This window comes from Corvus kubaryi, unplaced genomic scaffold (genome assembly GCF_017639235.1).
Source record: "Corvus kubaryi isolate FWS band 111438036 unplaced genomic scaffold, C.kubaryi_AGA036_p1.0 split3-37296, whole genome shotgun sequence".
In the NCBI taxonomy this organism is placed as follows: domain Eukaryota; kingdom Metazoa; phylum Chordata; class Aves; order Passeriformes; family Corvidae; genus Corvus; species Corvus kubaryi.
This window is the reverse complement of record NW_024582086.1, coordinates 450,900-470,330: the sequence shown is the minus strand read 5'-3', so window position 1 is coordinate 470,330 and position 19,431 is coordinate 450,900. Positions and strand designations below refer to the sequence as shown.

At 36.4% G+C, this 19,431-nt stretch overlaps 1 long non-coding RNA gene across 1 annotated transcript in view; it reads left to right on the top strand.

Annotated features, from left to right (window-relative positions):
- Window positions 1–1,349, top strand: part of LOC121658411 — a 51,926-nt gene extending 50,577 nt beyond the window's left edge. Inside the window, exon 3 of the long non-coding RNA XR_006013957.1 lies at window positions 153–1,349. This is a non-coding gene — a long non-coding RNA (uncharacterized LOC121658411). The remainder of the gene's footprint in view (window positions 1–152) is intronic.
- The last annotated feature ends 18,082 nt before the right edge of the window (window positions 1,350–19,431 follow it).

Genomic DNA, 19,431 nt, shown 5'->3' with positions numbered 1-19,431 from the left:
GGGGATATATAACTATTTTGTGTGCATATGAGACTCCAGCAGAAACATACACTCTAGTTAATGCAGAGATTCAGACTTAATTTGGTGTCTTGAATCAGGATCATATCCATTTCATAAAGATATAACTTTCCTGAAATCTTATCTTTTTCCAGGTCCTCTGATTATGGTGTCAGTCTGGAATCCAGGCACATAGAAATCTGATCTCTGCACTCATTTTGGAAGGGCACAAAAGAAATCTCCCAGAAAAAGTACGATGGATTTGTGAGCAGAGAAAAAGAAGTCACATAATTCTTTTGCAAACCTTAAGCAAAATTAGTTATTGTTCAGTAAACATGAGAATTGATGAAAATTCTATTTAGTGTTTAAATACAAATGGTAAATAATTTTACTCTCCAAATGAAACCATTCACTGATTCTGAACATTTCTCCACTACACTAGAAGGCAAATTCAGCCCCTGAAACCTGCATTTGGGAATCCTGAGAGTAGAAGTCTGTTGACTAATGCTTCCAGTAATCTAAAAATGTTAGATATATTCTGTGGCATTTTGCTAACTGAGGTTGCATGGTGATAAAATTAATAAACTAGAGTACTTATAGGTAACTTAGAGTGTGGATAAAATATTGAATTATATAAGAATATAATGCTAATAACTGTATGTGAAAGAATTGGTAAGAATAGCAATTAACTGATGTTTGTGATTTTTTGACATCCTTATATGAAAGATGCTATACACAGCAAATGGAAAACATGATGATTATCATCAGTGATATCCTCCTGACTTTAATTAGATGATTGAAGGTCAAGCCTTGAAGAGTTCTGCACAGGACAAACTGTTCATCACTGAATCTCTTAAAATTTCCATTTTATTAGCATGTTAAATGAATTAAGAGAACAGCTATGTACTGCATTTTCTTACTTATTTAGATTTTTTTATCTAACATAATTGTTGTGAAACTTGCTTTGGGATTTGTTTTGCTTTCAGTTACCTCAAAATTGCTTGCTTTGAAGAACTTCTTAGGTTTTTCTCTGGGAACAAAAATGATGTGATGGATGTGATAGATGATCCTTGCTTGTTGTAGTCTGTACCAGCACCCAGAAGTATAACTTAAGTTAATGTTTGCACCTTTGCTGTAGTTTCAGTGTGGAGACAAGCTTAGTGGCTGCATGGTGTTTCTCTAAGATTATTTGCAGTAAGTTGCAAAGACCATAGAAATTGACGAAAAAACCTAACGCATTAATACTACATATTTTCTTGAGTCTCAGATAGGATTTCCTGTCTTCTGTCTGTATCAAGTGATAATTAAGGATTGTGAATCGTTCACACAAGTAATAAATCCTTTAAAAAATGTGTCTTTAGTCATATGCTCTTACACAAACCTTATATGTTCAATCTTATGATAAATTTCTTGACATAGAGATGAATCTTCTTCCCTCCCTAAAAGCATACCTTGAAGAACAGGTCCACTTGGGAATTGCTCAGGAAACATGAAAATAATTTTATTTCAGCTTTTGGACAAAGTCCGTGCTCACCTGAGAGGTTTAGGTTTGGCAGCAAAGATGATAGGCTTTCTCTGAAATCCAGTATTTGAAGAAGGAATACAGCCTCCTAGAGAACTGTGCCTTCATATTATAACACAAGATCAACATATAAATGCATGTGTGTGCTTACACACATCTGAGAAGAAGGTTATCAACAGTATTGTCTTCAAAGTGAAACTCAAAACTACATTAGACACAGCGTAGACATTACTTTTATAATGGCATAATACAGTGGTCCCCTACTGTCGTGGTTTCATCTGGGCTAGAGTTAGTTTTCCTTCTATTGGGAGGTACAGTGCTGTGTTTTGGGTTTAGGGTGAGAATTACAATGGTAACACACTGATGGCTTAGTTGCTGCTGAGCAGTGCTTACACTAAGTCAAGGATGTTTCTGTTTCTCATGCTGCACTGCCAAGTAAGGTGGCTTTAGGGCACAAGATGGGAGGGGTCACAGCCAGGACAGCTGACCCCCAGTGGCCACGGGGATATTCCATGATATATGGCATCATGCTGAGCATGTAAATTAGGGGAAAAGTTGGACAGGAACTAGCTGGGCATTGAATTGTTGGTAGTTAGCATATTATTATTACTATTATTATTATCATCATCATCACTATTATTATTATTATTGTTATTATTACTTTAAGTTTAATTATTAAACTGTTCTAGTCTCAACCCATGAGTTATCTTACTATTACCCTTTCAGTTCTCTCCCTGATCCCACCGGGAGAGAGTGAGTGCTTCGTTGCAATGACCAGAGAACTCTATTTTTTAGCACAGGTAGATAGTTTCAGACCAGAACAATTTGTTTTTCCCTTGTGTGAGTCTTGTGCTAGTGGTATTAAAAACTATTTGCTTTTCAGCAAAATTCAAAGTTGGTGCACTAGTTACAGTCTGTGTTCTTCATTCAGTGGGAACCAACAGGAAAGCAGAACTACCAAAGGAAACTTTGGTTTATCAGCTTGTGTCACACCTCACTGAAACTATTTATCTGTGCAGAGGCAGCTGGATGTATCTGTGCAGATAAAGCTTGCAAGACATGATGTTGTCTAGTGTTCTCTTCCCTTCAGTAAGACCCAAGTGGTCTTACCTTGGTGTGTCAGCATGTTATTTCTTCACTGTGCAGTGCACCTGGAGTGAGCTCCATGCTGTTTGCAGGAGCTGTGTGCAGGTTTCAGGTCAGCCCATTTCTGTAGAACTTCGCATTTTTCTTTTAGTTTTTATTTTTGTATTATTAGTCTGATGGTATCTGTATGCATATTGAGGTAGTTATCAAGTCTTTTTTCTTCTTTCCCTTTTTTGCTCTCCGTTTCCTTATGTTTGTGAAAGTATGTATATATATGCAAATGTAAATACAGATTCTTCATCATTCTTTATTGAAGAAAAAGCTTATTTTATGGTCAAATCAATTAAGAATTTCTGCATATGAAGTTGTTATCTGACTGGCTTCAACATAAAAGATATTATGGTCATGTTCCTTAAATGTATAGGTTTTCCATATGAAAGCATATTAGGCTTTTAATTAATTTTTCAGTAAATATATTCTACAGTTATTTACTTCCTCATCCCCTAAAAATAAAAGCTAATTGTCCTGGGGTGACTGTATGATACTGTATTCCCTATCGTCTGCCCTATGCCAGACATGAATCCTGTGCCTTCCTGTGTCTTTAAGCAGTTTCTCAGGAGAGGGGGGAGAGAAGCAGGCGAATTTTTCAGAGCGGTTTGTGCTCAAGGACATACAGTCCTCTGCATTCCTGCTGCTACAGAGCCAAGGAAAGCACCTTCCTGCTGTTTTTCCCAGCTCTTGGCTCCTTTTCTCGGGAGAGAGACAGAGAGTTAAACTTCTTTGCTTTTTAGCTAGCCTGCTAGCTGAGGCAAGAATTTCTCTTGGGACTGTTCTGCTCTGGTCCAGAACAACATCACCGGGAGGCCCCACACTGTGGCCCGGAAGGGGCCACGCTGAGCCCCAGCTCTAGAGAGGGCAGAACCATGTCCACAGAAAGGACTGAAATCTACCCAGGTTTCTTCTCCACAGCGAGTGGTTTTATTATTATATTATTAATTCTCTTTTTTTGGTGACTGCGTGCCCCCTGTTTGTTAAATAAATAACTGGGTTTTTTTCATTTTCCTCCAAGGAATTTCTTTCCGAACCTGTTGGGGGTTGCGCTGCTGAAATCTGCCTTCTAACAGAGGGACATTCATTCCAGACATTTTTCTCCAAATTTTTCTCAAACCAAGACACTAATGTATCTAATTTTTAAGAGGGGGTTGAGATCAGTCCTTGTCTTCTTCCTATATTGCATCCATTTAACACTGTTGACACGAGTAGTTTTACTACTTCTGTTAGTAGTTCTTCACTTTATGTAATAAAAAATACTGGGCTTCTGGGTATTTGCTTAGGAGAAGTTCCTTGTCAGACCATTGTCTCAAGAATCCTTAGTACAACATAGTGATACCTCAGATAAAGTGCCTTAGTTATCCCTATATGAAACTTAGAAACTGATTTCCAGACCTGAATGAAGTTTTTCTAGCATGTGCTATGGAGTTCAGAGAAACAGCACACAGAGTTAAGGACCTCTGAGGAACAGTAAACAGAGCAGTACTCAGAGAATAATAGACAAGGTCTTCCACTGTGCCAGTCAAAGTACTTCAGAGCTCATCTGTACCAGAGGTAACCAGCACTGGGTGATTAGGCTATTTTATTCTGCATAATTGTCTTCTCCGATAGACTTGCTACAGTGGATGTGTAAGATATACCATGGATATTGCTGTTCTGTTAATATAAATCAATTTCAGACATTTTACTCAGGTTTCTCTGATGTGGGCAACTTGCATTCAATTCCTGCTACTTCAGCTGTGTGATTTTCTCTGTTGCTATGCTGTATAATCGTTCTGTATGCAGAGCCATGTAGGTTGCAAATGATGTGTCTACTGTTTTAGCTTTGCAGTCATTTTACTTGCCATAGCTTGCTTTTTTTTTGTCTTGTTGAGGCATGAGGACATTTTAGAAGGATCAACTGATACTGAGTTTGTATATCTAAAGAGATAATTCATCCAACGTTGAACATTACTCCAAGAGTATGACAGTGCTTATCTATGATTTAATTTGCAATCTGTCCTTTCTTCTTTTCACTCAAGAACTGATGTTTAAAAAGAGGAAATCTGCAGGTTGTGGGTTTTATACATTTTAATGGGTAAGTCTATAGAAAGCAAAAATCAATCACAGAAATATTTCCCAGAGCAGATTTTTTTTTATCTCCGTTTCATTAATCTGCATTGACTTGTGGTGTCATAGAGGTCTTGGAGAAAAAAATTATCTCATATGAAACACAGAGCAGAGAGATTACTTTATATGATTCCTTTTCTGCGCTAATACAAAGACTTCTTTTCTAGGCCATCACATTCAGTGAGGAGGTGTAAGTCATTTAAAGTCAAGCAGCAGGGGAACCGTGTGTGTAATGCCTGACATTACTTCTATGCAGTCGATCAGAATAGCATGCCACACAAAGACCAGTAAATAGAGATGAGAAGGAGTGTATTGCTATCTGGAATGGGCATGGAGATTAACCACTAGCTTTTCGTACTCCGTATCAGGAAATACCTTACTTTTATAACTGAGAAGTGTTTACTGTCTGCTTCATTCACTTGGTCCAACTTTATCTGGAGAGTCAAACTTGTTCTCCACAGAGTCTAGAAGTGGGCTGAACAGAAATAAATTAAAAACTGAGCACTTTTTTTGTCAAAATATGATAGATGACACAGATGAGTAGCAGAGCTTTGTGCCATAATCCTCTACAGGTTTGTAGACCAGTATAAACAACTACTTCTGTTCAGTAATGCACTGCATGCAGTACCTGGTGCCAACATAAATTTCCCATGTTTCTTCAGAGAATGCCTTTTTAATCTTTGGAATAATTTAAAACTACTGGCTTCCCATAAAGATGGGGTGTGTCATGTACATTGGTCAGCATCCAGGATTTAGAAAAATCTGTATAATTAATTAAAACATTGTATTTTAGAGACCCTTTTTGAAATTATTGGGAGCTATTACTTTGGAACTCTTTATCTATTCCTTGTAAACTACAAATAATTTTGTATTACATGAAGGCAATACAAAATAATCCCATCTGGTCATATGGAAACTGTCCCCGTTACCAATTTCTGTTTTATAGATTAGCCCAATGTTCTATGGGAATGCTTCATGTCCCTTCAGTAAATTCATAACATTTTACAGTAAAAAATCATGCAGAGAAGGAAAACATAGCTAAATTTTTCAGGTTTTTTGAGATGATCAGTCATTTGTCAAGACTATGAAAGATTTTTTAGCTACTTAATTTAGTGAACAAAAATGCTACTTGAGGAGGAGGAGTTTATATCTTTGTGATTAATTTGCTTAACTTCCTTAAAAAACAAAAAAGGGAAGGAATGTCACAAATTAGTAGCTTCACTAACCTGTTCATCATACGTAATTGAGTGTTATTGGCATTTACTGTATTATATTGCAATTTGATCTCAGGCAGCACATAAATGGATACCAAAAAAAAAATTGATGTTTAAATAAAACACTACTCTTATAAAATATTTTAATTATTACACAAAAATACAAATTCTACTGTTCTGTGTGCTCCAGAAATGCATACATATGATACAAATTTTCAAGTTAATAAAACAAAACTGGAAACCATAAGTATGTTCCCTTATGTTTTTTTCTTGCAGTCTTATCATGTATCAAATCAGTTCAGGCAATGCATTTTTTTTTAAAGGGCATCTTCAGTGAAGGTTTAGACTTGATAGTAATTTTTTTATTGATTCCTCATTGTCGATTTAGGTGAAATTTTTTTACAGATTTGAAGTCCTCAGTAGGGAAAAGGACTAGACATTGCTTTTTTTAGGAATTGCTTAGCTAGAGCATGTTGCTTGATCATGTATTCAATATGGGGCAAATATGTATTTTTCTTTAAGAATTAGAAGGTCAAGAATTTTTGTAAAGATTATCACCATAAATATTAAGCAGTGCAGACTATTGAAATCAACAAAAAGTTTTGTCACTCATTTTCCTTTTTTTGCCATGGATTTAGAAGTTTGGATCAAACTCTATGGGTCATGAGGTCATGTTCATCACAACAGAGACAATAACAGTGTCACCTTCCAATTGCTGGCTTCAACCTGCAGAGACATCTGAGATGTAGGTTTGTGTCCTGCCAGAGTCCTTGTGAGCTGGTGGGTGAGCTGAGAGACCTCTGCATGTGGTCTCCCAAGGACAGATCCTTATGAAGAGTTGTTCAAGGATATATTAGTCTTTTCCTGAAGATGTACTTCAGTAGAGACACAATTCTAGTAGTAAAAACAACCTTGAATAGATTAAAAATTTGCTAAGCTGACTAGAATATAAATGTATCATACTTTCTGTATTAAAAAGCAGTTCATTCTTACATAGCTCTCACTTTTATGAGGAGAGTATGTTAATTTTCCATCTAATTTGAACTTGAAAGAAAAAAAAATTACAGCGTGTATTAACTGCATGTTAATACACTTAATAAAAGTTCACTATCTGTGAAATTTGGATGTAGCAAGTTTCAAGAATAATACAAAAGCAATATAGAAAATGATCTTGTAACATGTTTTAGTTTTAAAGCCATGCTTCCTTAACATTAATACGTTTGGGTTTTTTTTAATTTATGTGTAACAGTTATCACAGAGTCTTAAATTCATTAGTTCCAAAGTTTCAGCAAGAAGTTGTTTCTTAATAGTTTCTAACTAAAATCTACACTTAATTTATTTATCATTACAAGTACCTTAGTAACTATTTACTACAATATCACTTTCTAAACAAATTGGTTGAAATTACTGGAATATCTTTAGTGCCCCAGTCTGTAAAAAAAAATAATACTGAACATCAGATTCATCCTAGCTCTGTGTTGCACAAGAACTAAGAATTTTAAGACGTTAGTATTTTTGCCATTGATGGAATTCAGGTTCTCAAAGTGTACAAATAGTTGAGCATCAAATTGATCTCTTGTTCTCAATGGCCTAATTTAAATTTCAGTCATCTTTTAATCTCTCCACTTTGCCCTTTTTCCTCTTGTGTTATCTTTTTCCTTTGGAATCACTCAGTTCTGCACTCACAAGCATGGAAGTAAACCTTTGAAAATACTTTTTAGACTACATATTAGTTGTTTTCCTGCTGAGACTTGTTTAATATCTCAAACATAATGTACTTCTTAAAATGTAAAATTTAGAAAGTTAGCTAGGGATGGTTAATCTCTAATTCCCCGTGGTATTATTTTTTAAAGTTATAATAAATAGCATAATTTTTGGAGATCCACAAAGTAAATGGTTATATTGCTAAGCACATTTCCCAAGAAGTTTTAAAGCAAATGTGAGCAATTAACCATTCACTTATTGCAATCTAACTTCCTACTCTATCATCAGTGTGATATAAACACAATTCAGAGGATCATTTCATTCCAGCAGACAATGAAACCATGCTGACTAGTCGCACACAAGTTTTGTGGAAGTTTTATCGGCTCATACAAATTAGTAAGCAGAGAGAGCTAGCCCCAGTAAAATTCATGAATAAGGTAGATAAATAGCAATCTACTGAATAGGCATAAAATAAGCATCCAGAATAATAATTTAATTCAGATTTGGGAAAGTCATGCATACCTATCATCTTGGTTTTACCTGCTCCTTACAACCAGGAAGGTTGTAAGAAGAAGAATTATGACTCCCTGAAAGACTGTTTTTAGAAAGGAAATAGTGACAACTTTTCATGCATCTAATTTTTTGCCTTTTCAGACAGCAAAAGGTCTCCAGATCTCTAGTTTTGCCTGGGCCTTTATTAAATTCAAAGAAGTTCTCTCATCCTAATTATCTCTTTGGACAGACTGTCAAAGTATAAAATCTGATTAAGCATAAGGATCATCATAATGATGAAAATTTCATCAGTTTTGGACTTAACTACTTGTGAAATACAGTTGTATCTGATAGGGAGGATGTTCTACGAAGAGCGTCACAATAGAAAACATCAACACATTAGGCCATTATCCCAAAAGAGCTTTATTCTCTTCAGTTAAATTGAAGTAACAAAAGCAGAAATTTTTACAAATACTACTTGTATTAAATGTGTGAAATCAAAGGTCCAAATAATTCAGTGTAAAATTTCTGCAAAATAACAATTGTTTCAGAAACAGTTGTAACATATCCCCTTCTTAATGTTAATAATTAGTGGAACATTTCTATGCTCAGTAATCAGCAGTAGTAGCAGTAGTAGTGGTAGTGGGAGCAGTAGTATTTTTGTACTTTATGCTGGATGTTTTAATCTTTAATATTTTTTCGCTATTTTTTCATCTCAAGTTCAGTTCTTCATTGACTTGGTAAGTTTTTGACTCTGGTAGTGCTCTTTGCAATGAGTGCTGTCAACTATTTGAGTGTTGCTGGGAATAAGCAATTGATTATTTTTAAATACAGACAGTATTGTCTGGCTGCATTCAAGATTTATGATTATTGAATGAGAAAATGAAACAGAGCATCCTTTTTCTTTTTACATACTACCATTTGAATGTTTCGATCAATTTATATGTCCTTTCTCATTCAATTTCTCCAAAGTTCAGTTCTCTTTGACATTTATCTTCTACAGCATTTTTTCTGTATCTCTAAGCACATCTTTTCCTGCTGTCAGAACTTCCTAATTTCTAATATGTTCTGATATTCCTTTTCTGTGATGCAGCAGCCAAACCTGGAGTTGAGTGCTTGAGGGACAAGATGTTATTACTTTCATTAGCAACTTGGATTAGTTAATTACCTCCATCACTCCTCAGTTTTATATTCTGTCACTTGGTTTCCCTTGCCACTGCCTTTCACAAGTATGCACCTAAATTAATCAGTAAACATATTTATTTTAATTCTCAGTATAGGAACTCATGATTTTAACTGCCAGCATTTTCTCATGTTGAAAACTAATAGTTAAATGAACCATATGTGTTCCATATAGGTAAAACTTTATAAAATGAAGTCCTTGTTGCCTTTGTAGAATCATGGCTCAGGCCTGTTACTTCAGCTAAGTAGAAAAGGACTGTGGGAAAGAGACACAGCTGATTTAGGGGTAGAAAAACATGCTATATAACCATCGCGTGCTCACATTGTGGTGTATGGTGGTTGGCTGAATTACATTTGTTATGCCTCAAAACTGTGTAAACTGCTAACCAGCTATGTGCTTAAAAAGGCCAGGTTTTTGCAATAAGGAGGCTCTCCTTTGCACCTCTCTGGGGACTCTACGTCACTACGGACCCTCACCCACACATATGTTTGATCATTAGTAGTACTTTAGCAGCTTGAATCCCTTTGTTGTACTCAGAGCCAAGTTTAAGACCCTATCAAAAAAGGTCTCTCTTTTGGGAGACCACATGTATAACCAGCTTACTCTTGATTGAATTTTCCCATTGCACTGAATTCCAGAGGACAAGTAAAGACGCCTTCTTCCTTCTTGCAAAAGCCTTTCTGATTAGATCTTATCTCAATTGACTGTGTCTTTATGATTCAGCATCACACTTTGTGCTTAGTCCACCTTTTTGCTGTTCTGCCCAGTATATTTCTATGAGTGTATGTATGTAAATTTAGCCCTCTGTGCTGAAGGGTAAGGTAGTGCCTGTAGCTATGAAATAGAGCTGAAGGGTTCTTGACACAGCCACACACTGTGACTGTGGTGCACTCTTGCATCATTCAGCCCATGCTATTCTTTTCAAATGTATTTCCTAGAGGAATTAAGCTTTTCAGAATTCTTTCTTTTGTGTTATGATGGGTGTAATTCATTTTGCAATAAATGGCTTGGCTTCCTGAAGCATCTGTATGTGTCTAGATATGCTTCATGCATTGGATTAAAATGATGGATGTTAATGTACACTTCATTTCTAGTAATCACAGAATTGCATGATTAACAAACTTGCCAAGGCACTTAATTTGAGGCGGTGCATATATAGTGTTACTTGGCATTCTTTTAGTTGTTCTAGCAAAATAGAGAACCTTTAAGGTAAATGTGTTTTTCCTTATGTCCTTGAATGGACTGGGCTCTGGGCTGCATATAAAGAATAGTCTGTTTTTTCTGCTGAAAGGAACAGAACTGCTGAAAAAGGGATATCTGAGCTATGCTTCATGCCTGGTTTTGCTCAATATTGCAGGGCTGTGACACATTCTAGTTTAGCATATTTCCCTATACTTTGAAACTAGGAATACACCCATAAAATACCACAACTCATCTTCTTTAACCCAGCAGATGTAGTCCATAAGAAATATCCCTTAGAAACTCCTTGTGAAATATTTCTCCACCTTAATTACTGCAGAAGAGGAGATAGCCAATAACTCTTTATGCTCTAGTAATTCCTAGCTGCTGGAAGTAAGGATACAGCCCTAATTTAGTTCAGCCTCAGAGCTGTGCTGCCATTTGCTAAAAGCTGAATTGGCCTTTTGGCAACTATTAAAATACAACGATGAGATGCCATAGAGGCATTTTTGCCCCCTGTTCCCTGAGGAACTTGTTTCTAGGTATGCACCCTTTTCTTGTGACCTAAGCACAGTACATATGGAATTTGTCCTGAGAGATGCAGCTAATTTTCATTCTTTTCTCTTGAATCTTGGCCAGGTGTTAAAGGAATGTCCTACCAGCTTCTTCATATGTATAGCCTTCTCATCTACAGTCTAACCTCAGGGTCAGCCTCTCAGCTGAAAACATGTGAAGGGTGTACGATGAAACTGTCTCTTCTGAGCCAGTTTAAAGAGCTCTTCTACCTGCTCATTAAAGTTCCACCAAATGCAGTCATATGACAATTTTTATAAAGACAAGGCAAGTTAACACACAAGAACTTCCTCACAGGAAAGCTTCTTCTTCCATCACTTTCAGAACTGCTCTCTTTCCTAACGTGTATTTAAGAGGGTTAGGTTAACTGAGTATTTTTACATAAAAATATAGATTTTTCCACCATTTGTGCAGATTACAATGGATTTCCAGTGTGCTGATAAAACAAAATCAGTCTTTGCAAACCATTATGCACAGAAGGAGTAGCTTGCAGCTGTTGGCTGTGAAGATGTGCTTGGGGCTATTAGCTTGTTCTCTTTTGCAATCCTTTCTGTTAAGTAAAAATACAAATTTAGTGTTCTGGACACTCTTAAGAGTTTACTCTCCCATCTGCAGTCATATTTAGCTCCTTAATCCTAGTAGGAGCTGCTGAATTCAGGTGAAATAAGAAGATGGTGACTGCCTTGAGAGTAATTTTTGTAGAAGACAGAAGGATATTTTCCTAGAAGTTAAACTACAGTATTTAAATGCTTTCAAAGACAGTTTTCAAATAGAGGTGGTGCTGTTGGACGAGACCATGAGTTGTTTTGCAGTGGAGTTGCAAAGGAATCTTGTGTAAGAGGTGTGAGAGCAAGAAGGTGAGCACCAGCTGTGAGAGGACAGAGCAAAGCTGCGTACTCAGAAAGATTGTCATTGCATAAAGAGATTGGCCAGGAGTAAAAGGACTTCTGCAGTTCAGTTCATGTGCCTGGTTAAGAGCTCAGCCCTGAAGACTAAAATATTTCTGAGCTATAGAGACCTGGAAATACTTGAATGTGCCTACAGCAGCTGACAGTGAATGAGAGTGCTGAATTATGACTTCTCTCAATACTCAGGATTCTTGGAAATCAACCACCTATGGGAGTCACAAAGCAGAAGAACTTAAAAGGAGAACTTCCTTATTAAAGTTGAGCTGCTGCGATGTATATAAGGTCACACAGGGGATAAACAAGTGTGAAGACCCAATAAGTCTTCTGCATTAGGATCATGGACTCCTTGAAATTGCTGGTCCTCGTCAACAGATTACACCTCAGATATTGCTATATATCCCAAAAACAGATTTTATGTAGGCTCCTGATTATTTTTTCAGCCTAATCCTAGCTACATTATTTTTTGCAATTTATAATGATTTTCTTTCTGGCTATCAGTGATGCCATCATCTTTTCATGATGTTATCATATCTGTATGACTTTTAAACATTAAAACACTAAAAAAAAAAAAAAAAAAGAGCAGTATAAAGGCCCATAGCAATCTGCTCAGAGAAGAACTGTAAAAGGCCACCCACAAAAAATATGCTAATGTAATTAAGTTTTATGAACACACTATGTGAATTAAATAATGTCTGGGAAAAGGCAGTACTTTGATCAGAGATACTACAGATAGATTCCTTAAAGTTTTTAAGGGAAATTAAAACTATTACAAAAGTTCACTGTTTACATAAGCATTAACATATTCAATAATATTGGATGCAGTGATGAAAATAAATTATTAAAGAAGCAGTCACCAATATTTGTGAAGGAGTTGTGAGTATACCATTTTGTTAGTAGTTTTTTAGGAAATCTTGCCATTAAAAGACAAAATAAATTATTCTGAATTTAAGAGAAGTTTAAAAACCTTATGGAACACAGTTTGTTTGGTTATCATGGAAATTACAAAAATATCTTCAGTTAATTATCATAAACTTTCCTGAACTAGAGTTAAATTTTGAGTCTAAGTAACAAAACCAGAGAATGACAGAACCAACAATAAATGGACAGTGCATAAAATAGCTGGTGTCACCTCTCTCCCTGGAAAAACTGCTTGGTACTCCTGAGTTACACTCCAGGGAAGTTCAGGCCGTTGGCTGTTGATTGCCTGGTTGAGAGACTGTCAGTGGAGATGTAATGCAATTAGCATTATTTAGAGAAAGCTACATGGGACCCTGCTACAAGTGGAACTGTTGGAAGTGCTTGAAAACAAGTTGTCTATTAATGATACTATTACTTTATGGAGGAGGGTAGGGGGAGAATTAAGACTGGTGCTTATATGCTGGAATAACCCTGTTTGAATGACTGGCTTTTGAAATGGTGCTATTTTATTTTCAAACATTTTTCTGTTTTGGTTTTGCTATGATTGTTCATTATGTGTTTTATGTGCCATTTCTTACCTAGAACATAGATGACTGCATCCTAACTGGGGCTTTAAGGTCTTCACCCATCTGTATCTCAGATTTGTGTTCTTAAATGTACAATGTGACCTTTATCTTCACTCCAGAAACAATCACTTAGTAATACTCTCTTTCCCCTCTACCTGCTTCCTGCACTTGTACATAAGTACAGAGGATTTTTTAGAATTTTCTCTTCCCAGGTAATGAATCTCATAAATGTTTGACATGTTGCTATGAACTATGAGTGTTTCTTAGTATCTTGTTTTCCGAAGACATGTCAAAATGGATGTTTGATTGAAGATTTTAAGGACTTGTGTTCAGGTTCTGCTGAGACAATAGTTAGAATGGCTTTAAGTGGAAATCAAAAAGAGAAGGAATAAAGAAATATTTATTACGTGAAAAAAATGATCACTCTGTACATCCTCTTAGAGATTTAGAAGATATATTCACAGCCTGGTTAAAAACAAAGTAATAAACACAGGCAGGTTAAACCTCTTCTCTAGTAAAATGCACTTATCATAGAACCATAGAATCATGTTTGTGTTGAAAGGGACCTTTAAAGGTCATTTTGTCCAGCTCCCCTGAGATGAATAAGGACATCATCAAGTAGACCAAGTTGCTCAGAGACTCACCCAATCTGATCTTGAATGGTTCAAGGGATGTGACATCTACCACCGTTCTGTAAAACCTGTTCTACTGTTTTACCACCCCACATTAAATAAACTTCTTCCTTATATCTAATATTAATCGACCTGGTTTTAGTTTAAAACCATCACCACCATGACATATTTGCAACCCTGTAAAGGGAATGGGGAGAGTATATGACTTGTAATGAAATTTAATGCAACAAGAAACACCAAAAGTATGGTTCTTTAGATCTTTAATGAATCAGATTATGTGCACTATTAGCATGGGCAGTAACAAAAACTAAAGTTAAAAGATGGAGATAAGCATAACTGTTTTCCAAGGAGCAAGCAAATCAATGCCAGTGGCCAGGAAGGAATTCCTTCCCCCTCTGTGCAGCATTGCAGCAATTAAGTTTGCTGTCTTTCCCTATTCCCTGCTATGCTCAGGGTTAGGATGAATTTACGGATAGTTGCTTTGCTATTGATGCTTGAAAATTAATTGATATTTTGAATTGGTGGCATGGCACAAGTAATAATTCATTTTCACAAAAACTTGACTTGGAATGACTTGATAAATACTCTTCAGTCTGACGTTTCTTCTGCTTTTCTGGTAGTCTCTGGAAGGTGGTAACATGAAGGCTGATACAACCTCTATCAAATATCTCTGAAATGTAGAAAGTCACTTTGACATGTCGGTGTTCTGGTTCACCAGAACTAGCACCATACTAGGAAAAATGCAAATGTATTATCAGAGAAGTTGCCATAGGAGCAATAGCTGAATGAAAGCCTTGAGTCACTACTTGTAAAAGTAGTTTGACAGAAGTTTTTAGAAGGCAGCATCAAAATCAGGGTATTTTGTTTGGAGTCCATCCTCCAATAACCTGTATCTGTTTATGTCACAGGGTAGGCAGTTCCATTTGCAATGTATACACACCTGTATTTCCAGGTGAATCACTCAGACTCAAAAACTGGGTCTCTGTGTTCAAAGGTAAGACAGGAGGATACAAAACCTTCCTAGAAGAAAATTCAGTACATCATATTGTTTCTGCCAAGCTACATTTATTCTGGGGACATGAAAACAATTGCACATTGAAAAGGTGGTGGAACACAAAGGGATGTGAGCATCAATATTTTTGATAGAGTCTGGACAAAGCCATAGCATTTTTCTTGCTCCCTGAAGAGCTGAAATTCCTTGTACCTTTTATATTTTAAAATACACACAGAATTCTGAATCCTGAGCATCGTGAAAGACATATGGAAGTTAAAGATACTAAGAAAGAAAGAAGATGACAGTAAAATGGCTTTTTTTTTTTTTTACCAGAATTGTGCATTCTGAGGACTTTTTGTGTCCAAAACTCTCACAATTAGGCACACATATCCACATACACTATGTGAAAGTAACTGAAATCAATACAATACACAGAGACCCATGGGATAGTTTCTGTGGGGAGATGGGCAGATGTCATTTACTTGTGATACTTGTAAATCTAGGGAACAAGAATTCTAATAAGCAGGATCAAAAGTGGAAAAGCATGCAGACAGTCCTCCCCCCGAACACAAAAACCTTCCACAAACTCCCCAAGAAAATATCAAACAAGTAAAACAAATCACTACTTCATAGGATTGAAACTCTGACTTCAGCCTGTGTTTAATAACTAGAATCTCATATTCTCTGAGACCCAATAAACAGTCTTCTCTGCAGTGACTTCTGCTGGCCTGTGCTGAAGGTAAGGGAAGTCCACTGATGGTTGTGTGGTAACTTACCTGGCAGTTACAAAAAACTATTAACTCATCTGTCTAAATCTTTCGCATTTCTGTTTCCATTCTTCTTTGCTAAATGCAATAAAAATAGGGTTCATGTTTTGATCCTAGTTTTTCCACTGTAAACTTGATGAAATATTGTCACCAATGAAAATTATTCTAAATTCTCACCAGTAAAACTGAATAGAACAAAATATGTCAGTGAAATAAAAAAAAATGTAGGATAGAATGAGGCATGTTACTTACAAAGCAGTATATCTTTTATGACTTAACCCTGTTTCCAGAGGTAATATACTGTTGCATCAGATCTGTGTCTATACAAGCATGTTTCTTTCCTTTTTTTTCAAGAAAAGCTGATTGCTAAGCAGTTGATAGAAAAAAACCACTTTACTGCTAAGTATATGGTATATGGTATATATAGTACATACTATACAATATACAATTTGGGGCTTTTTTTGCTCATAGCTGCAGGTGTACAAGGACATGAATAGAAAATATTTGAAAGCTCCATTCACCGTTTCTTCCTTGCATTCAACTTTTATTCTTCAGAGACCCATCTTCATGCAAGCAGGAAGTTTTTTCTACCTATGTCTTGCCTTGAACTAAAATAAATGGAAAATATGTTCCTGATAAAAAATTAGAACTAATCTGTTATAGAGTGAACAACATATGTCACACTTTACAAAGCTGAAGGGTTTGTATCTTTTCAGTTCAAAGTGTTACTCTGAATCTCACCAACCTGCCTATGGTTTTTATTATTAAGGTATTTTTTAATAAAACTGTTTCATTGGTAAAATTTGAAGCAACATTCATTTCACAAAGAAGAATATTCCGAAACAAAAATTAGAAGTAAAATTTGTGTTTTCTCAGGTAACCTTGGGATTAGTTTCCTTTGCTATACCTCTATGATTTTTTACTCACAGTCATTTTCTTCTCGATCATACAGCTTTCAATGATAAGATGCAGTCTGGTCGAGCTGGAACACAGTTCTCAGAGGAAGTCCTGTTTACACCCAGTCCTTTAGGCAACAGCAAAATATCTTCTTAGTGAATTGGGAGCATGCTTGAATAACATCTCCATTTATTAAGGTGAGCCTTGACACAAAAAATCTCGACCTAAATTCTCATCACCACCCAAGAAGGCAAAATATACTACGAAATGTATTCCTAGTTACTACAAGCAGGCAGTACTGGGGACTGACAAGTCCTGGAAAGCTGTGTGAAATTACTTGGATCTTTCTCATCTCTATCTGTCCCCAGTGTAAAGAGAGTACATGGACTAGAATATGCTCATCAGTCACTACCTTCCCTGTCCTTCCAGTAGGATTGACTGAAAAATGGAAATGGCTTATTCAGATGCATCAGGCTGGTAGCTGTGGCATCTGAGGACCTAGATGCACAGTCCCTGCCAAGCTGGAGGGCTGACAATCTTCAGAGCTGTGTCACATTAAGTACTCTCAGCCTGAGTTGTGGTTGGTAATGACCATTACTTTACTTTCTAAGAAGCTCAGCTTGCAGTAAAGGTCTTAATCCTTATGAACTGGGGAAATGTAAGCCAAAGTAGCAAAATGTGTTGCTGAAGCCTCAAAGGGCTAATTTTGCATTTTGTGTACAAAACAGTACACACGAAAAACATTTCAATGCATGCTTAAAGAACCCAAAGTGAAATTATGCTATCTGATCAGTTATAAGTAACATAACTTGGATCTGAGTATTAAAAATTACACTACTGGGAGCCCACACTAAATCAACGAGTAAATTCAAATACTGAGAATATTCAAGAGGAATGTATTTTTATCTAAATATTCAGTGAGCTGAAACACTTGTTAACTTCATTCAATAAATTATTCATTGTTACTAGCTTTTTCAGCTCTAAAGCTGAACAACCAGAAAATATTCTTTAAACCCACATTTGAAAGTCAGATCAGATAAGCCTTTCCAAATAGAAACAATCTTTTAAAAATAAAAACTAAACCAAACCAAACAAACAACTCCCCACCACCAAATTAAAAAAAAGCCACAACATCTAACAAAAAAACCCCCAGTAATATTACCAGCATTATTAGCTTTTATTATTGCTGAATGGACTAAGGTCCTAAAAATACCTCAAAAATAAGTGTGACTGTCTTTTTAACTGTAGTGGAAGAGTTATCTCTACTGTGCAAAATTAATTTCACATAAGGACATCATTCAAGAGTTAGAAACACAGTAGCAAATGTGAAACTTTGCTGTGTCTGCTCTGCCATATGATTTAGGTGTAAGCACCACTAATGCAGTTGCTAATGCATGTATCATTGTATCAGATTTTAAAATCATGTGCGCAGCTGAGTAATTAAATTATACGACACATATTTATTTGAAATGCCATTTAGTAGTGTAACATCACTGCTAAAAAAATGGGGAAGAAAAAGGAAAAGCAAGAAAAGTGTTCATGGTGCAACATACTGACATATGCCAGGTTTGATGACAAGAATACTGAGCAGTATTTCTATAAATCAATTGAGCCGCTCTGTTTTCAAATAATAAGGTAGCAAGACACTGTGTTTCAGGTACAGCACAAGCACTGCTGTAGTGGGCTCTTGCAGAGTCACACAATTTTTAGCAGAGCTGCCATTTCCACTGCAAAGTTCACGGCTCATGGTACAGACTGGGATTATTTTAAGTTCTCACCAGTTTTGAAGCCCAATATGTGACTGACTGGGTCACATATATGAGGAAGATTCATTACTATTGCCACAATAGGACAAAAGCTAAATACACATTAGTGTAAACAGCCTAAGTGTCCACACACCATTATTGAAAATTAGGTTAAAAAACTACAAAGAACAACAACAATAAAACATGTTCTTTAAAACCATTCTGCTAGTCCCTGTAGTAACAGTAAGACAATTAGGAATACCAGTAGGAGAAGAATTTTATTTCCTAGTTCTACATCACAAGGTTAGCAAGAGGCTAGTTCTTGTCTCTCAGCAAGGGCACTTCACCGTTCATTCCACTGCTAACTGCTAAACTCTCTTCTTTTCACTGAGTTAGAAAGACAATGCCTTTACCCACCCAAAATGCAACTGTAGCATAGTTCATTTATTTAATAAAACTGCAAGGAAGACACAGGTTGGAATTTGAACCTACTGAAATTTCTCTGCCCTTTGCTGGCCATGCCAGTCGCTCTATGCTCCTGGGAACATGCTACACATAAAATCACACCATGGCTGCCTACACAGAGGAGCCAGGAAGCAGCCAAAAAGCAATGTGGTAGCAACAGCTCTTCTTCAAGGAAGGAAAACAGGGAGGAAGGAAGGGAGGTAGGAAAAGGAGCACAGAAGCTTTATATGAAAATGAAGCACTGAAAATGAAAGGGTAGCATGCATTTAAGATGTAACTGTGATGCACCATGGTTTCGGACAGGCTGGTGCATTAGGGAGGAAAGAAGCGAACTGACAGCTGTGTGCTGGCAAAGCAGACTACCCAGCACTGCCGTGAAGAAATATGGGGATCTTGTCTGCTTTAGTACTTGGGTGTGTGACTTCCTCC